The 19,658-nt window shown below is 40.9% G+C and overlaps 1 protein-coding gene and 1 long non-coding RNA gene across 5 annotated transcripts in view; one reads left to right on the forward strand and one right to left on the reverse strand.

Annotated features, from left to right (window-relative positions):
• The window catches only part of LOC117960413, a 19,288-nt gene extending 12,427 nt beyond the window's left edge, over positions 1-6,861 (forward strand). The window contains exons 3-4 of the long non-coding RNA XR_004660144.1: positions 912-917; positions 6,852-6,861. This is a non-coding gene — a long non-coding RNA (uncharacterized LOC117960413). The remainder of the gene's footprint in view (positions 1-911; positions 918-6,851) is intronic.
• The window catches only part of smap1 (small ArfGAP 1), a 154,270-nt gene that overhangs the window by 130,935 nt on the left and 3,677 nt on the right, over positions 1-19,658 (reverse strand). The window lies entirely within an intron of this gene.

A 19,658-nucleotide genomic window follows, 5' to 3' on the forward strand; every position in this document is an offset into this window, starting at 1 on the left:
AAAATGATATACATATCTTGAGTGTTTTTTGTACCCAATAATCAACAGTGGATGTTAACTTGCAACATGGGCTTTAATCTACTTGTTGTGGTTTAAAATAAACCAACATTGTCATCTAGAATACTGATGTTGGTGGGTCGAGCTCCTTGTTTTAACAGACATTGTATTGCTTATAACATACTGTGTAATTTACATTGGTTGCATTATAAATACCATTCTAGTTTATATGCACGCATTCATTCAGATATTTAGATTGTACGCAACGTAAGCTCGGCTGTATTTCTTAGAGGGGCTTATACTCCAATTGTCAATTTTTCCATTGACAACTGGAGTACAAGCCATAACATTGTAACAGTCGATGGTAGACTTAAAATCAGCTACCACATGACTGTGCGATTATAAATTATCATCTAGATGCCAAAAGATCATGGGGCACCAACCTTGTTTTGAGATGTCTTTTATTCGCAATGTCTTGGATAAGTACTTCATTACCCACAATCCTGAATAATCCCACAACCCCACAGTGATGCCTCTGATTGGTGGAACTAATGCTGGTGAGGAGGGGGAGCTGTCGGTACTTGATCTGTGAACATGTGCAAGATGAGAATCCTGTTTTACGAGGATTTACGACACTGCACACATCACTATCTGTTCATCCACCGGGAAGCTGACGTTAGTTTAGCAAACAGGTAATTCGGCTAACCGCTAGCTGACAGCTTGATTCAGTCTAAAAAAAAAAACCTCAAACTAAACACTGGGAAAGCAGGCTATAGCTGACGTATCAGCTGTTACATTTGACCAGTTATTTGCAGGTTTTATTTAGAGTCTTTTGAAGTTATTACATGCTGTCTCAGCTAGCAGTTAGTGAAATTAGATTTTTGGCTAAACAAACGTTAGCTTCCTTCATTAAGTGGTGCGTGGTGGTTTATGGGATGAGTAGTTCCTTTGTTTGATAATGAAAATGTGTACACAGTCTTCTTTGATTTTCTGTTCGTTTTTCACTCAAAATGATATGTTGTATGTTTATGAGTCACATGGTAGCTGGTTAGCCTAAGGCATGGACTAAAACTCTTCAAATACAGATTTTTCCAGATGTCAATGTGAGAAATTAATGACAAATTTACTTCTGGAAGCCAAGGTCTCTCAGGAGAGTTTGGGACTGTTGAGCTATACTGTCAAGCCCTGTATAAGGGTTAGTCGGTAGCAGGGCCAGAGGTCTAAAATCAACCTTTTTTTTTTTTTAGTCTTGCTGATATTTCGAGACAACAGGACTCTCAGACCTTTAACTTGTGAATATACGATACCAAAAGACCATGGGTGTATCTCTCATCAACAGTTGGGGGGACAATAAACATAAAATTTCATAAGATAAAATTTTATCTTATGGAAAAAAATATTTCTCATGCGGTTTGTCAGCACCCTCATGACCCTAAGCCTGCTTGATGGTAGGATGTCAAAAAGGATATGGCCAGGGTGTGTAGGGGCCGGTCTGATGCTCTACTGGAGTATATGTCGTCAAGGCTTGGGAGAGTGGGCACCAATGATTCTCTGGGCTGTTTTAATTAACCGCTGCAGGTCTTTTCTCTCCTCAGTGGTGCTGCTGGAGAATCACACTGTACAGCTGTATGCCAGCACACTCCTCCTGGCGCATCTTAGGGTTTGCAGGAAAAATAGTCTCTGCTGATCGTCCGCTAGATGCACACCTAGGTATCTGAAGCTTGAGAACTAATCCACCTCCTCTCCATACCAGGCCAAGTTGCCTAGCTTGTTGGAGTTGATGGTGTTAAAAGCTGAACTGAAGTCAACAAAAAGCATCCTAAAATACTGTACGTGTTGGGATTCTCCAGGTGAGCGAGGGTAGAAAAAGCAGCGATGATATCCTGAGCCCACCAAACTGCAACCCCTCCCCACCCCAACTACGCCTTAACATCCTTTTTAAAGTCATGTTAAAACTATTTCCCATCCTTCTTCCAATTTCCAGCTGCCGCCTGTCACTCCCCCTGTACTAACTTTGCACGATACGTAACGTATGAACATTAAGTTATGGGAACATAAGCCATTTGCTGGCTCTGTAGGCAAATTGGTGTTGGTCCAAGTTAGCTGGAATGAAGGCCTTGATGCTGTTCAGTACCAATCTCTCGAGACATTTCATTATGACTGGCGTTAATGCTACTGGTCGGTAATCATTCAGACATGTGACATGTTGACTATAGTTGACTGCATTTCAAAACAATACTGCCATGCAAGAGAGGTATAACCCGGTCCATAGCCTCAGTCCTTTAGCACAATATCATGTATGTAGTAGCTTTCAAGTGAAAATTTAAGACCCTATTATAAGATCCCTGTTGTAAAACTACTCAGCATGAAAAAATGAAAAACATCTGAGACTATCTATAGAAACTATATTTGTCAATCTCTATCTAAAATCAAGGACACCTTGTTCAATAAATTTTAAAGAATTTTTCATGTTAAATCTGCCAGCGTGATCATTATAAACTACATTCGTGCAGTGAGACAACAGAAAGATTGACAGGTGTACAAAAAATAACATAGTTGGGGAGGGGCTTAGCAAACTGTCAATACTGTACTTTAAGGCCCTGACACACCAATACGATAATTGGCGATCGGACAGTCTGCCGAGGCTGGTGACTAAAGTCTCAAGTAAAAAAGATCTGAAGTCAAGCTAAACTGAACTGACAGGCAAACAATGTTATTATGGGGTTTTTCCACTGGTGGTAACAGATCGACTCAACTCGCCTTGACTCGCCTCTACTCGACTCGACGCATTCCACGTCTGTTTTCCATTACAAAATGAGAAACTTCTCAGCGTGGCTGGTCACCATAGCTATGCGTGATGATGTAATTTTCAACGCAACTAACAACAGCACGTCTGCTGATTGCCACAGGCAGAATAAATGTTTTGTTTCAAAAGAAGCTGAACAACAAAAATCACCACTGAAAAAGAGTTCAGACGTGGACAGAACGTCTGTGGTTGTTCGTCAACACAAAAGGGTAAGTTAAGTTTTCTGGTAACGTTAGCTAACATTAGCATGTGTTAGGAGCCCCGGTCAGTATTTACTATACGCTAGCGTTATATAAGGTACATGAACTTTTGCAACCACGATTACACACCAACATGTGTGCTGTGTACTGTTTGTGTTTCATAGCATTCAGGCTTTGCAAAATTGCCGCCGCAGACCGTCTGGTGAGCGATTTCCGACCGGTGAGATCTCTGGTTGTGACCTGCTGGGCTTCGTATAATCTTTATGAGAGTCATGGAGAGGCTTATGACAACGACTGGGATGCATCTGGGCCAGCAGAGCCGGGGGGGACACTGTCACGGGGTGCAGAGGAAGAAGATCGGAATGTATACAGGAGGGTTTGATGCGCTACCTGAAAAGCTAAATAAAACCTTTTCTTTGATAAATTGTCTTGTTTTTTTAACAGTGTGCAATATTGGAAACGACATAGAGCCCATAATAGCCCTTAATATTGAACAGTTAAAGTGAGAATATTGCAGAGAGTAGATAATCTGTCGGTGTCTGGCTAGATTTTTTTTAAATGTTGCGTTTGTTCTGGACACACACTCCGCACTCCTGTTTACTAAAAACGCAGTGATCTGACCAACCAGTAGTCTGCAGGTTTCCACGTTCCAGGTTTCCAAAACCAAAAAAGGCGAGTCGAGTAGATACCATGCAGTGGAAAACCGCCATTAGGTAGTCTAATTTTTAGAACTGCTATCATCTCATCAGTAAGAATCTACATCTACCTCCAATTTCAAAAGCTTTTTATAAAAGCTGTTGACTTCGGAATTGAACTTTCACCTTTTACTGAACATTCACTGAGAAATACAGCAACAGCCTTAATTTATTTTGGGTTGAAGAAACATTTGTTTAAAACACGAGTCCGTATATTTATATATATTTATTCATATTTGACCATAAACTAATTTTGAAAATGTTTACTAAGGTAATAAATCAAGTAGGGTCATTTCTCATAGACTTCTATGCAATCTGATTTCCTTTTGGAGCCAGTGGAGTCGAACCTTGTTGGAAATTAGATAGAATGCAGGTTTAAGGCGCTTCCACATTGGTTCATTTTCATGCCTGGAAGTTGCCGCTTGGGTTTGCCTAAAATGTCAGTTGATATGTCACACAATCTAATGAGAAAGTATAACACTATCAGAGTGGAAAAGCCTATGAAATGAATACAGGATACTAATGGCCTTAATGTGCCTCAAACAAAGTTTGTAAATTGTGTTGTTCATTCACGTCTTTGGGCAAACGTTTTTATACCTGTTCAGCATGGCCCCACTGCCATCATAGCCTCTTTATAATATCGCAGCAATGAATTCTGCAAATTGGTATGACAGCACACACTTTCGGACTTTCCTTAAAAATATAATGATGTAGTTGTAAATGCAAAAAAAAATAGTCATTTTAAGACATGAGTTCAATCTATGCTTTACTTTAACATATTCGCAAACTTGGCTAATTGCCACATAAAGTGGGCATGATTTAGCTAATTGCCACATAAAGTGGGCATGATTTAGCCTGACAAGATGTTGGATCTGGGAACTCACCATTGGCTGGGCTCAATCCGAGGGGCGGGATAAACGGTTGTCTTTCAAATTCCCTCTGCATGCAATAGGTTAGCGCTACACCAACCAGAGCAGAGATAGATTAAACTTTTTCCGTATCTGGTCTGCAAAACTGACAACACATGTTCCTCTTTTAAGAATTACTTTAGTGCTTAACCCCGGCCAAAGCCAATTGGACAGAACGCATTTGGCCAGCAGCAGCAGCCATCTTCTTTGTTTTCAAATAGCAGGGAATTCACACAGAACCGTCTCAACTCTGCCGTCATTACAATTAAGCCCGCCCACCGACTCTATACACAATGTGATTGGCCGGACAGAATTTGTTTTTTCCAGCTCGCAAGGCAACAGAGGGTTGCTAGACTGACCTTAACTGCACAATACATTTGCTGCAGCTCGGGTGTGTCAAGGCTAGGCATGATTGTGATCTCTACATTTATTTTTGAATCAATTCCACTATTGAAAAAGGGGTTCTAGACGCTGTAATAATGCTCCGACAAGCCCTTAAAAGCAAACCAGGGCCATTCAATTTGCTGAGACCAGAATATTAACAGCTTTTGGGGAGTGGGGAATTTCTTTAAGATGTCTTGTTTGAGGGGGATCAGGTAAGAGTTTCTCAAATAACTCTGTCTTCCAAATGCATCAATCATCATATAAAATAGCACAAAACAACCAGAGCTCTGCCAAATCTCCATGGGGATGAATAGGAGATGGAACAGAAATGACAGTCAAATTATTTTAATGGGCTAGTGGCTACAGTCCCTCAGCACCATTGTTGGCTCTATCCCTCTCCAGACCATCAAGCTTAATATCTGTCGATTTGCCGATTGAAAGCGACTTTGAACACAAAGTGGAAGGGCTCAACATTTATGGATCGGGGCTACATAATGGTGGTGCAGCAGGGATAGTTGGATTGCGGCGGGAATGTATGCAGTCGAGTGGGCTTGCCTGTCTCGAGTAAGAGCATCAGTGTGTTAATGCAGTGGCACTAATGCGCTAGACGGCCTAAAGGAGCATTAAGGCAGGGATGACTGAGTGTTAAGCCTGAATCAAGCAGCTCAGCCATTGTAAGCTGGACTCTATCTGTATGGATTGGACTTTGTTGCTCTTAGATAACCTCTTTCAACACATTCGCCACAACAAACAGTAGTTTTGCTCTACATACAGTGACTTACAGAGGACAATTGTGCATGTTATCATATTGTGCGTGTATGCATGCAGTGGCAAGAAATCATTTTTTGACACACTGCAGATCATCCAGATACACTGACATTTTCTTCACAGGAGGTTTTCACACTGGATTCCCATTCTCCACTAGCTTGATTATTTCTATAACAGTGAGAAAATCAATAGAGTGCTTCAGCGGGGTCTAACTGTACTTAGAAAAGTGAATGGCTCACACAAATTATACTCCAAATATAAAAGTACGCAATTGTAGAAAGACATCAGTTTCATCTGTGTCTTGCACTGTGCTGCGCTATTTCAATCAGCCAATCACTTTTGGTTCTGAGATGAGCAGCCTTCACTGATGCTCTTTGGTGCTGGACTGGTGAGTTCAGTGTCTGAAGGTGATGACCAGCAATCCCTCTGAGTCACTTAGTGAAATCTGAATATTCCATGGTCCAAATATGGTTCTGTGAATCACCAACCAAGGCTTTTTAAGAGCTAACTTAGTAGGCCCATTGAACTGTTCTAATTTAAACCGTGGTTAGCTGTGTCTGCTAAATGAGAGATAAATCACCCAAAAAATTGAAATACTAAAAAATAATATTTAGACGGGCCCATTCATCATGATCAGAATCTCATTTATCAATATGCGTATCTGCCTCAAAAATTGCTATTGGTCACGGTATACCCTGGACCAATTGGTAACAAATATATTTCAGACGTATTATGCTTGTCTATATCTTCTGTCATATCTATAATATTACAATGTTGGATGTTTGTGTTAAAAAGCTTCAAATAATGAGGTAAACTTGTTTCAAAGAAATCCCTGTGAACAGAAACCTCAGATTTTCCACTGCTGTGCTATTTTTCACTCTCAACCCTGTATCACGTCATAGCTAGCCGGGGTTTCTATATAGTAGAGCTGTTGGAACCAATTCTGAAAGTCAAATACAATTTGACTGGTAAAAAAATAAAACCATTTGAATGCAGAAATTACTATTCCAAGGGGATTTTTTGTAAAGAGGTTGGCTAACCTAAGCTAATCTCCATCTTCTTATGTTACGTCTGATGAACATTAAGTTACGAGAACACATTTCATCAGTCATCAGTCTGTGACGTTCAGCACTCACTGGATCGGTTTGCAGCCGAGTGTGAGGCGGCTGGGATGAGGATCAGCACCTCTAAATCTGAGGCCATGGTTCTCATCAGGAAACCGATGGAGTGTCTTCTTTAGGTAGGGAATTAGTCCTTATCCCAAGTGAAGGAGTTTAAATACCTTGGGGTATTCTTCGGGAGTGAGGGGACCATGCAGCGTGAGATTGGTCGAAGAATCGGTGCAGCGGGTGCGCTATTACATTCAGTTCATCGCACCGTTGTGACGAAAAGGGAGCTGAGCCTGAAAGCAAAGCTCTCGATCTACCGGTCAGTGTTTGTTCCTACCCTCACCTATGGTCAAGAAGGCTGGGTCATGACCAAACAAACGAGATCCAGGGTACAAGCGGCTGAAATGGGTTTCCTCAAGAGGGGGGCTGGCGTCTCCCTTAGCGGTAGGGTGAGTTCAGTCATCCGAGAGGAGCTCGGAGTAGAGACGCTGCTCCTTCACATTGAAAGGAGCCAATTGAGGTGGTTCGGGCATCAGCTAAGGATGCTACCAGGGGTCCTTCTTAGGGAAGTGTTCCAGGCACGTCCAGCTGGGAGGAGCCCCGGGGAAGACCCAGGACTAGGTGGAGAGATTATATTTCCAACCTGGCCTGGGACTGCCTCGGGATCCACCAGTCAAAGCCGGTTGATGTGGATCGAGAAAGGGAAGTTTGGGGTCCCTTGCTGGAGCTGCTGCCCCCGCGACCCGTTACCGGATAAGCAGATGACGATGGATGGATGGATGACTTTTAAATCAAAATCCACCAAACCAAAGTGCTTATGTCATCATTAGTTAGCTCGTTCTGGTGCCTAACTGCGTCGCAAGTTACAAGAGCTAGCTGCACTACAGCTGTCACATTTATCGACCTTGTACATTACCTTTTAAAAGCTGTATTTCAGTAACCTGACAATCTGCAAGAAACGGGTTGCTTATAAAGCACCGTTTGGCTTAGTTATCAATGCCGTTAGCATCGTGGCTAACACTGTTGTTACTTAGTTTATGACAAATCGTTTCAGCTGTGCTTTCAAACATGATGTCATTGTGCCAACTGAGCAACGTTAGCGTTTACAACAGAGCCGCTTCAATACACTTTTTAGATAATGTTTCATTACAGAGTTGTCTGTTGTTTTGTGTTTGTTGCTGTGTCTTTGTGGCGAAATATAATGTAAACAGAGAGCGGCGTGCCAGAAATGCAATGCGCCATGACATAGGTCCCCTTCAAGGCCCGGCTGATGTTGAAAGTCCCTCTAGTGGACAGAACATATAACAACAACCAGATGCTTATAGTGGCATTGACAATGCATAAGCCTCAGTAGTGTAGTAAATATTTAACAGGTTGTATTTAAGCATTATTTATTAGAATATTATTAGAATATTTAAAAAAACAAAAAGCAAATGAAATTCAAATGGTATTTTAAATGAAGACTGACAGCTCTACAATATATGGTCATCTGTTCCAGGCAGGTCCTCTGCAGTATTAATGTTACATACCCTGTCACATGTAGCTACATGCTAACTTGTATAGTATTCGGTTTTGAAGCCTTCATCTCCAATTTTTGCTGCAATATTCCATTACAATCCATTTCTCACTACACGTATAGCTATATGCAAAAACCAAAAAAAGCTATCATTTTGGTTGCCAATATAGTACATTTTTCCCCATTTTTGGATTACATTCCTGCAGGAACATGTCCAGTTGTTGCAGCCCACTCAACTACCATCTGCCATTAAGACGACGGAGCTCTGTAGCCGGCTCTATCAACTGATTTTAACATGCTCCATTCACATGAACAGAAAAATGTGTTGCCTGTATATTTCATGGCAACCCTTCATAGAGATTGATCAGCCTACTTTAAAGCTTTAGTGCGTAATGTTTTCATAATAAAGACCGTCCGTTACATTCAAGCCATTGCCAAATAAGTTGATACAAAGCTAATCAAAACTATCAGCTCCTCACAACTCTCTGTATTTGTCAGTATGGTTGTGTTTAGAAATTTTTGTTGTCCAGCAACTTTCGTGCAGAGAAACCTGAATAAAGATAATTACCTCTTCTGAAGAGTTAACCATGTTTTTTTTAATCCGCCGTGTCCTCCTTGGCTACGTAGCAACTGTGTGGAGGAGGGGTCCACATGGCTTGCACCATGTGGATTATCCAACAGAATTGTTGTCATTACTTTTAATTCCTCATGGGGGAGACAGAAATATGTACTTTAGCTTTAAGTAACAGCAACGGTAAAAATGTATTCATATGTATTAATCCGCGGTTCAAATGCATTCCGAACGGTGAGGACCTATGGTCCGTTACACCAGTAGTAAACGTGTTCTAGTAGAAACACAAAATACAGGTATGAACCTGAAAAGTCAAAGCCTGATTAAGGTTGTTTATTCAAAACTGTGTGTGCTTGTACAGTCTGCACTGGATTGACAACTGTCTCACTTTACTATTAGTTTTGTTGAACATAATAGAATGAAACAAAAGAGTAGCCTTGGCTGTGGAGGGTAGAAGCCATTCTGAGTTGATGACCATTCATGAGTTCTGACCTACTGCACTGGTCTGTATTTATTAACCTACTGATTGCTGCATGATCTGTTTGAACGCTGTCCTATTCAAAATCAGCTCTATCTATCCATTGACCTTTTCTAAAAACTACTGCTTTTTAGAATCCATCAAGAATTTCTGGTTCAAAAAAGATTTTTTTACAGAACCTTAAAATCAACTTGCCTTTGTTTTCAAATGAATGAATAAATGCAACCGATGATCACTATGAACTGAATAGCATATGGATGAGCAGTAGCTTCCTCTTAGTATCTGTTCATCTGTGTCTCATGCGTTTTATTATGTTACGCATCTTTAGCTTGGACAGAAATAGACAGCTGAATTGAATTCTCTCTCAGTAGACCGGAGCCCTGCAGTTACAACACACACGGAATACAAACACACCAATGCTAATTTTTAGACTGCTGACCTGATTAGACAGAAATGACACACACACACACACACACACACACACACACACACACACACACACACACACACACACACACACACACACACACACACACACACACACACACACACACACACACACACACACACACACACACACACACAGGGAAGGAATCACAGGTTACCTCAAAATACATGGCTTACAATACTGTTGATATGCTAGGCAATATACACATATAATATATCGTGATATATATATATATAACATCACGATATTGGTCAAACTAAAAATAGAAAAATACTTGTGAAAAGGATAAGTGCAGGTGTTTTCTTTTTATTCACTGCAATACCAAACTGTTAGAAAGCAGAACACTGCTGCAGCAGTTTTTTTTCAGTCTGTGAATTCAAATGATAAAACTACTGAGCAACTATGAGTCCAGACTTTGGACTCGTGGCCGGGGCATCTGTTATTTTCCGTAAACTGTTTTCGCCATTCCAATTAAAAAAAAACTCTTCCTCCTACATATGGGAGCATGGAGAAGGTACAACCGTATCGATATTTTGTCCCATCCACTCCAAGCCTGCCTGCACAAAAGACAGACGACACACATGCCACCATAGAAGCACAATGACACTCAAAGAAAAACACACACACACACACGTTCAGGTAAATAGATACCAATGAAGATGACAAGCACAGACCTCAATTAATATGCACACAAAAATTGATTTTCAACCTGTATCGTCACGCATACAAACAGAAACTCAGTGAGACAAACAAACAGAGTCATCCCAGCTGAGAGACACAAAGACAGACAGCCTCCATGAGTGATAGCGGAAATTTCCAACTAAAGAGGGGGGGGGGGGGCACCCAAGCATGAAATTAATGCCCCAAGTGTCAACCTGAAGAGTGTGTGTGTGTGTGTGTGTGTGTGTGTGTGTGTGTGTGTGTGTGTGTGTGTGTGTGTGTCCCTTCGCTTAAATCCTGCTAAACATGCTGATGGGTGTTTAAGACTACAAATAAGTAAGAAAAATAAACAAGGTACACCGCAATTGACTCATGGGATTCCTGCGAGCTTGTTGGATCAATACTGAGCAAGAACAAGAGTCTCTGACGAGGAAAGAGACAGAAGACTGAAGAGTAAAGATACAAAGTTTGAAGCTTTAAGGCTGAAATACACAGGCTTTGTGGACTTGAGCCATGTCTGACTTGACTCATACAAACCCTGCAGAACAGATAATACTGCTGTTTTTTCTGTTCTGAACCACAGCACCCAGCAAGTCATCATGGCCTCTGTCAAAGCCCCTTTCTACTTTTTTTATTTGACTCTTTTCCCCCATTTTTTTGTCTAATTTCTCTTTAGGTTTTTATGTCCTTTCATTTTCTCCTAATGTCCTGCTGTAAAACATCTTGAGAGCTTAGCATTGCCAGAGCTCTGTATATATCCATAGTTCTTTAACTTATGTTTGGCTGAAACCAAATTTACTCCTTTCCTCTTTACTTCTAGCAATAAGAAACAACAGTAATGTTGCTGCATAAAATGGTGCCAAGGGTAAGAGAATAAAACCACTGCTGTGAATTGCGCAAACTGAAATTCAGTGGTATTCTCTATTAAAAAGTAGTTTAACAACCCCCAGTTCCTAATTAATAAAATGTCCTCTTAGTAAATCACCGGAAAAGGCTGACAAAATGTTCAGCACAGGCCGGAGGAGAGTGGAGAATTATTGAGTGACGAGCAGGACGCTGAGGGGGAAATAATAAAGCGCTGTGCTGCTCCCTGCTGGCCCATTACTGGGATTCAGTGTCAGCAGTAATGACTAGGAGTGGATAGACAGCTTTCCTCTTTATTGTTACAATAATAAAAACCCATCATCTGGTCTCATTGTCTTGTTCTTTAACAAATGGAGGGACATTATGGTCCAGACAGTCTATAAATCATGACAGATGGATACCAAGTTAAACCATTATCAGAGGTAATAAAAACTCAGCTAGAGGGATATACACAGGGACTGGATGCAGAATTGAAATAACTTTTGGTCTACACTCTGGCATGCATTACGTTTTTAATAGGAAAGCAATGAACGCAAGGGCGTAGGTTTTGTTTCAACTTTGGTGGGGGGACATTACAATAATTAACTGCATTCTGGTGAATTTCTATGCAGCAATTTGTGCAATTATTCTTTTTTTTTTTTCTACGACCCCGTTGTGTTCTTTAACCCTCTAATGTAGCACAAGTAGATGGTCATGGTTTTCCAAACCAATGTAACTGAGAAAAGCGATTATTTAGCACATTACATTTTGAGAGTAAATTCCTATTTTGTCTTGTGTTGTGAAGGGGAATTCCAAAGGATCAATTGGGAAAAGTAGTAAGGGAAATTTCACAGTTTCAGTTTGATAAATGCAAAATCTTACCAAAAGTCAATGATCGTGTTACATAATCGTGATTGGGGGCAACTTGTAGCTCACCCAGTAGAGTGCGTGGCCCATGTAGGCGGAGTCATTTGCACAGGAGCAGGTCCAAATGGGACCTGCTGCTTGTCATCCCCCCTGTCTCTCCCTTTTGTGTCTATTCACTGTCACTACTGATTAAACGAGAAAAATTAGAAATAATCTTTAAAAATACCCTAACAATAATAACAACAACAATTACTATTGTTATTATGATTATTATTATTATTATGCTGTCAATATTAACCAAATAAATTGTGATTATGATTGTTTTCCATAATCAAGCTGCCCTAAGGCAACAGACAGCAAACTTAATGGACGGATAACGTGAAGGTAGTATTCCATCTGCTGGTGATAGTGACTATTGCCAGGAAGTTAACAAACCAGAGATCTTCAACAGGGGGTCTGGGACCCTTCAGAGTTACTGCAAGAGGGCCGTCAAATTATTCATTTTTTAAAAGTTTTGTTCAAAAATTTAAATATCTTTACCTTGAAAACAATTGAATAAAAAATCATTGATGATAGTTGCCTATAGAGAGAGAGATAGAGGCCTACGGGTAAGGTAGCCACCCACAGATACAGTTAATAAGGTTTCACTGTGCCACAGGTAACATTAAAACATGATTTTTTTTTTTAAATCATGCCAACAATTATTATTTTAAAAGCTTAGTATCCTTACCCTTAGTAGGCCCAGTTTAATGGAACTTAACTTTATACAATATATGCAGTTGGGGGTCCCTGCTCTGTCTCTCTTTCAGTTAAAAAAATGTTGAAAAGAAAAATGTTGAAAAGAAAAATGTTGAAAAGACATACAAAAACAACATTTCTCAGGTTAACCCATTACAAATAAACAGCACCACATGGAAGAAAGCCAAAAGACCCAACACTGCTTGTTTTATATTATCTCTACACTAGTTTTGGTTGAAATTATTATTATTGGTTATTACTACCAGCCGCCGTCTCCATTCCTGAACCCTTCAAGGCCAACCTGTCCTTCACACATTTAAAATGTATACAATTGCAAGTGTGTAGGGAAGCTGCTGGCTCCAAATTAGTGTGAGTGTGTGTGGGCCTGTGCCAGTATCTTATGTGTGTGACAGCAGAGATGTACCAAGGACAGGTCGTCAAAGAGCTGAGTGCCCCGCTGGCGCTTGCCGAGATCTGCTGTGGCAGCACAGAGGAGAGCATGTGCCAGCTCCAAGCACCCCAAGCCACAAATCACAACACTGACACACTGCCAGCGTGCACGCGTGCATGCGTGCGTAGCTTGTGCGTCACACTGGTGAAAGGATTGTGTTAAAATCTAAATGGATAGACTGAAATGCCAAGGAGGCAGGGAAATGGAATTGCCATCAATAAGGAGTCCATCTCTCTCTCTCTCTCTCACACACGCACACACACACACACAAAATGTGGGGCAGTGTGTGTGTGTGTGTGTGTGTGTGTGTGTGTGTGTGTGTATTTGTAGGCAGGAGTGAGGGTGGAATTACAGCGGAGAGGCTAAGGTGAGTCACCACACTCCAGTGGTCATAGCAGGGCTTCCACACCCCGATAACCTGGCTAAATCTCACTTCTCTTATTTGATAGCTCCTCGGTTGAACTGGAAGTTGTTCTGGCCCTCCTTCGTGAAGGCCGTCTCAAAGCCTTATTCCTGCAGCGAGAATCAAGGAAGGATCTCCAAGGAGCTATGAGCGAGGATACACAAGAGCAGCCTTCCCAGAAGCCGTGCAACAGAAAAATTCACTTGACACTTCAGAGGAAAAGACATCTCATCTAGGGCTTGGTACCAAATTTGATACCTTACAGGCACTGACCAAATTCCCTCCTTAGTAGTAATAATGCTTGTGATTGGCTGTTTAAAGGTCCCATGGCATGACAATTTTAATTTATGAGGTTTTTTAATGAGTTCCCCCAGCCTGCCTATGGTCCCCCCAGTGGCTAGAAATGGGGATAGGTTTAAACCGAACCCTGGGTATCCTGTTCTGCCTTTGAGAAAATGAAAGCTGTTCTGGAATGTTGCTCCTTATGAGGTCATAAGGGCTAGGTTACCTCCCTTTTCTCTGCTTTGCCCGCCCAGAGAATTCGCCCCCCCCATGGTGGCTTTCAAACAAGCAAACTGGCAGTTGGTCAAGGCCACACCCTCAGCCTCCACCTTGACCCCCCCTCAAGAGCCACAGAATCAAAAATGAGACATACTACGGGAATGCTCCTTGTGGGATTGGCTCTAGTGGCTGTAATTCTGCACCAAAGCAGAATTTTGCCCCTTCCCCTGGGGGGGAGGGGCAAGGTGGAGGCTGGGGGTTTGGCCTTGACCAACTGCCCCTTTGCTCGTTTGAAAGCCATGATGTCTCTCTCTCATGGGTGGGCCAAATTCTCTGGGTGAGCAAAGCAGAGAAAGGGGAGGAAACCTTGCCCCCATGAATGTTAAAAAACCTCATAAAATGAAATTGTCATGCCCATGCCATGGGACTGTTAAACTCCAGTGGATTTCTGAGGACCCGTTTTCTCCCATCCTAGAATGCTGTATGGTCTCTAGACGGACACTCCTAAAAACACATTTCCTTGTATCCTCTCTCCTCGGATGATTTCCTCCCGTCTCTTTTCTGCTTCTTCGGTGGGACAGACACAAGAAAGGGAGGCAAATGGAAGAGCCATGGGAGTAATTGAAGGGAAATGAGATTCAGCCACTGACTACAGCAGGCAGCATGGAGGACACATAGTGTCCAAACCCTAAACAAACTGATCAATCAAACCAGAGCTTTGTACTCTGGGTGGTCAATCAGCCATCGAGTGAATGCTTGTTTTAAAAATCAATACAATCTAATACACTGCCTCTGCTGTGTGTTGAGCGCACTGCATTCAGTAAAGAGATTTCAGGGATAATGACTGAAACAAATGACAAAAAGATGGTAATCCACATTAGCTCCATTTAAAAACCATTCATAGCTTCCGGAACATGCCAAGCTCTTAAAATACCAGAGGAAATACAGAGCCGGAGAAATCAATGTTGAGTAGCAGAGTGGCTAATGTAGCGTCGGCTGCCACTAGTCAGAACTCACTGTGATCCTAACAGCAGAAATGAAAATGCAACGCAAAAATCTCAAAAAGGACATGGCTACACTCATTCACATTGAAGAAACGACAACTTGCAGTACTGTCCTCAAAGGGCAAACCTCCACATAATAAGTGTGCGAGAGGGCAGTGAATGACAGTGATATGATAACTTTCATTTCCACGTTGGCCGAACTGGACCGGGTGCAGCGTGCTCTTATCCAGAAACCTCGAGCCATCATTGTTGCTTTCCACAGATATCAAGACCGGGTGAAGGCACTACGCTGGGCTTGGCAGAATGAGATGCAGTATAAGGGGCATGCAGTAAGTCAAATAAGCTCTGTGTCAGAAGGGAATGCAATTCAAGTTTCTCTACCCTGCGCGCCTACAAGTGTCTTATGGCGGAGACACTGACGTTTGAGACACTGTCGGACGCTCGCACGGGGATGCTGGGAAGGCCGACATTTCTGCTAGTCCTGAACTTGAGGTCTAACTGAACGCTGGCTATTCAAGGACGCCGGGTAAAGTAGCAGTCATGGCTAATGCAGTGTAGCCTAATTCTTGATTTGCAATGATATCAGGTATGATTAACCCTGGGCGTTACAAGACACTTGTTTTTGTTAGTTTATTAGGACATGTTTACGTGTTATTGTGTATGGCTGAATGCTGGAACTTGATTTATGTTTAGAGTTTATTTGTTCCGTTAATATTCAGGAGCTCTCAGAATCAAAGTGCAGGTGATTAAGTGTTCAGAAAGGGGATGAATCCTGCATGCTGCCAGTTTGGCAGAGAAAGGGACTGCTTTGGGGTTGCTGGGGCTAATGGACTTTTTGTCTTTTCTTTATTTACTGTAAATCTTTTGGGTTTATTTTATATTTTCTTTTGAGGGAGGTCATATATAAACAAAGCAAGTCACGAACGCTGCATTTATAACTTTATATTGTGGCAATTTAAAGGGAGGGTGTGGGGGGGTCAAACTATGTTTGAAAAAATAATGGGTGGGACAAATCTTTCACTCTAGCTTTAATTCTAAAAAGCTAGAGGAACATCAATATTTACACACAAGAAAATTCAATTTACCTCCTGTGAACCTGTACGCTCCTAACTGGGAGGGGGTTTGTCATAAACTTGTCTGTAAATTGCTTGTGTCATGGACCCCAATTTATACAGATCTAACCCTAAATTACATACCCTGTCAAAAATGGCCCGTACCTTTTCAAACTTTTCATCATACTTGTGGATCTCTCTTTACATCCCAACTACACTAGTTGTCCTCAGTCGCGCTTTAATACTACATTATTATCAGTTGTATAATAGCATATTCAACTTATCAGAATAGAGAAAGAAATCCTTCTAGATAGGAAGTGTTCCACAAGTCCAGGTCCATCTCTCTATAAAGAGAGAATAGATCTTCCCAGTCAGTATAATTTACTTTCTACTTTGGAAACAGAGCAACTTATAATGAATGTTCGATGAACACAGTGAAAAGGCGGGCCAGCTTTTGGCTCATAAACTAAAATCTAACTCAGCATATTCAACACATTTCTCAAATCAAAGAGACGACAGGAGAGCTGACCACCGATCCTCTAAAAATAAATATATATATTTTTTTAATCAGCATTTTGAGATTTATAATTTAGAATCATTTAAATACTTTTTTAAATATCTTTAAAAAAAAATACAAGTTCCTACCCTCTCTGATGGCCAAAAAGAGCAATTAGATCAACCGCTAGGCCTTGAAGAAGTTACCCTTGCCATCTCTGCAATGCAAAACCGGATGGCCCCGGGGCCAGATGGCTCCTCCATTCATTTTTATGAGAAATTTTCTCGTCAACTAGGTCTTGTTACATATGTTTAGCCGCTCCTTGTCCCAAGGTAAATTGCCAGGATCCCTTAGTGAAGCATATATCACAATTTTGCTGAAACCTGGTTGGAATGTGTCTAAATGTGGTTCTTACCGACCTTTGTAGCTGTTAAATTCTGATGTTAAAATACTCTCTTAACTGTAAGCGATGCGACTGGAGGCACCTTGCTATGTCTGATTTCGAACCAGACGGCTTCATTAGAGGCCGGTATTTATTTTCCAATGTGCCACGTCTTTTAAATGTACTTTACAGCCCTTTGCCTAATGTGCCAGAAGTTGTGGTTTCATTAGACACAGAAAAAGCATTTGACCGTTTGAATGGGATTATATTTTCTTTGCTTTTGGTTAAACATTTAGCCAGTGGATCAGACTTCTTCATTTCTCATTTCATTTCTCTCTGTGGAACAATCACACATTTTTACCAGCCAAATTAAACCTGGCCTTTGCAGGATGGCACAGGAAAGGGATCCAAAGATTTAGTGATCTTTAAAGGAATGGGATATTTTCTAGTTTACATATGACTTGAGTTCAAAACATGGGAATCACCAAGCGCCTCCCGATACGATATCACGATACTTATGCCAGAATACGATATTATTGCAATTTTAAACATATTGCAATATTCTGCGATATATTGCAATTTATATCCTTTTTTCCAACTTCAAATTTTTCCCAATTTTAAATGATGTCCCCAAAAGGAAACTTTGTCAACATGTGTTTTATCTAAAAAGAAACATTTCTCTGTTTGTTCATCTCACTTCAATTTTATTGCTGCAAAATGGGATGGTCAAGCAGACAAACTGACCAACACATCCAGTATATAATAAAAGATCCATACTTGGCATCTGTGTATCGATACAGTATTGCCACTGCAAATATCGGAATACTATGCTGTATCCATTTTTCCCCCATTCCCCTAGCTGGAATGTCACTGAAGTCCGAATGTCTTGTTTGTCTAATGTCTAAAATCCCAAAGATTTTCAACTAACTTTCAGAGGAGTGAAAAATAGCGGCAAATCCTCACAAATGAGAAGCTAGAACAGAATAATGTGTGTCCTTTTTGCTTGAGAAACAACAGAAAGGATTAGCAAAAGTTAATCAACGATTCTTTTCTGTCGATCGAACATCTCTAGTTCATTTTGACTTAACGTTATTAGGGAGTGGACTTTTTCAGTTCTGATACTGATAGCTGGACTGTGGGTTGTGGCTTGTACCAATCCAACACCAGTGTTTGACTATTAGGCTGTATGCATCCCGGTGTGGAAGTGACAATGATCCCTTTTTATGTAAGCTGACTTATAAATTGCTTTCCAAAGTATGCAGAACAAAATGTAACAATAAATACAGAAGTATAAATGCACAGAATTGCCATTCCACAAAGCCAGGAAAAACACTGCATAGAATGTATTGTGTGAGGCTGAGAGGGTGAGTAGGTAGGTGAGTGGGTAGGTCAAGCTCATGGTGAGATTTAAGACTGCCCTCTGTTGGACCACAAGGTAAACTACCTTATACCTTCTACTGTGCATAGACTCTGCAATATGCAATACTGCATTGCAGGCTGGACCCAATTACCTGCTTAGGTATTTTAGTTTTGGAACTTACTCAGCATAAGAAAACACCTGTTAACATATTATAATGAATTGTGATGCTTTTTGCACAACAGCCATATATTGTTTGGCTAAAAATAGCTGTGACATAGTGAATATGACTCATTGGGCATTGTCGGATGCTGCCTGAGTAAATATTACTCAGGCTGCAGGGTCACTGATGCAGAAAACACTAATCAGCAGATCCGATTTGAAAGCAGTTCAGTGGAGAAAAACTATTATTTACTTGATTAGCTGCCAAAATCATCTACACCCTAAATAAGAATTAGCACTGACAGGATATACAAATACACTTTGATCTGTGAGAGGAATATACTTAAGTCGAGTCTTAATCGACTTGGAAATACACCGACTTTAGACTTGACTTAAATAATAACTTCTGAAAAAAAGGATGAGTGGATGAGTTTAGAGATTATAACCCCGAAAACCATCTATGTGAACGTAAATCATATAACATATATAAAAGAAAAAGATATGTCTTCCTTGAAAAACCATCACTTAAACTAGCATGATATTGAGCGCGACACTTCTTGGAAACAGGATTTTGATTTAAAATCAAAACAATCAAGGACCACTTACTAGCTTTTTTCCCCAGAACTTTAAACCAATATTTCACTGTTCCTGACATCTGAGACATTCTAATGAGAAACATTAATTTATTTTAGTATTTGACAGGGACAATGCATAGCTCCTTAGCAGTACCATGGTTAGCTATAAGCTCATTTTTTATCTGTAGTCCCTGGGCAGGAAAGAGAGAACAACATACAGTGGGTACGGAAAGTATTCAGACCCCTTTAAATTTTTCACTCTTTGTTTCATTGCAGCCATTTTCCAA

Source organism: Etheostoma cragini, chromosome 17, assembly GCF_013103735.1.
Source record: "Etheostoma cragini isolate CJK2018 chromosome 17, CSU_Ecrag_1.0, whole genome shotgun sequence".
Lineage (NCBI taxonomy): Eukaryota > Metazoa > Chordata > Actinopteri > Perciformes > Percidae > Etheostoma > Etheostoma cragini.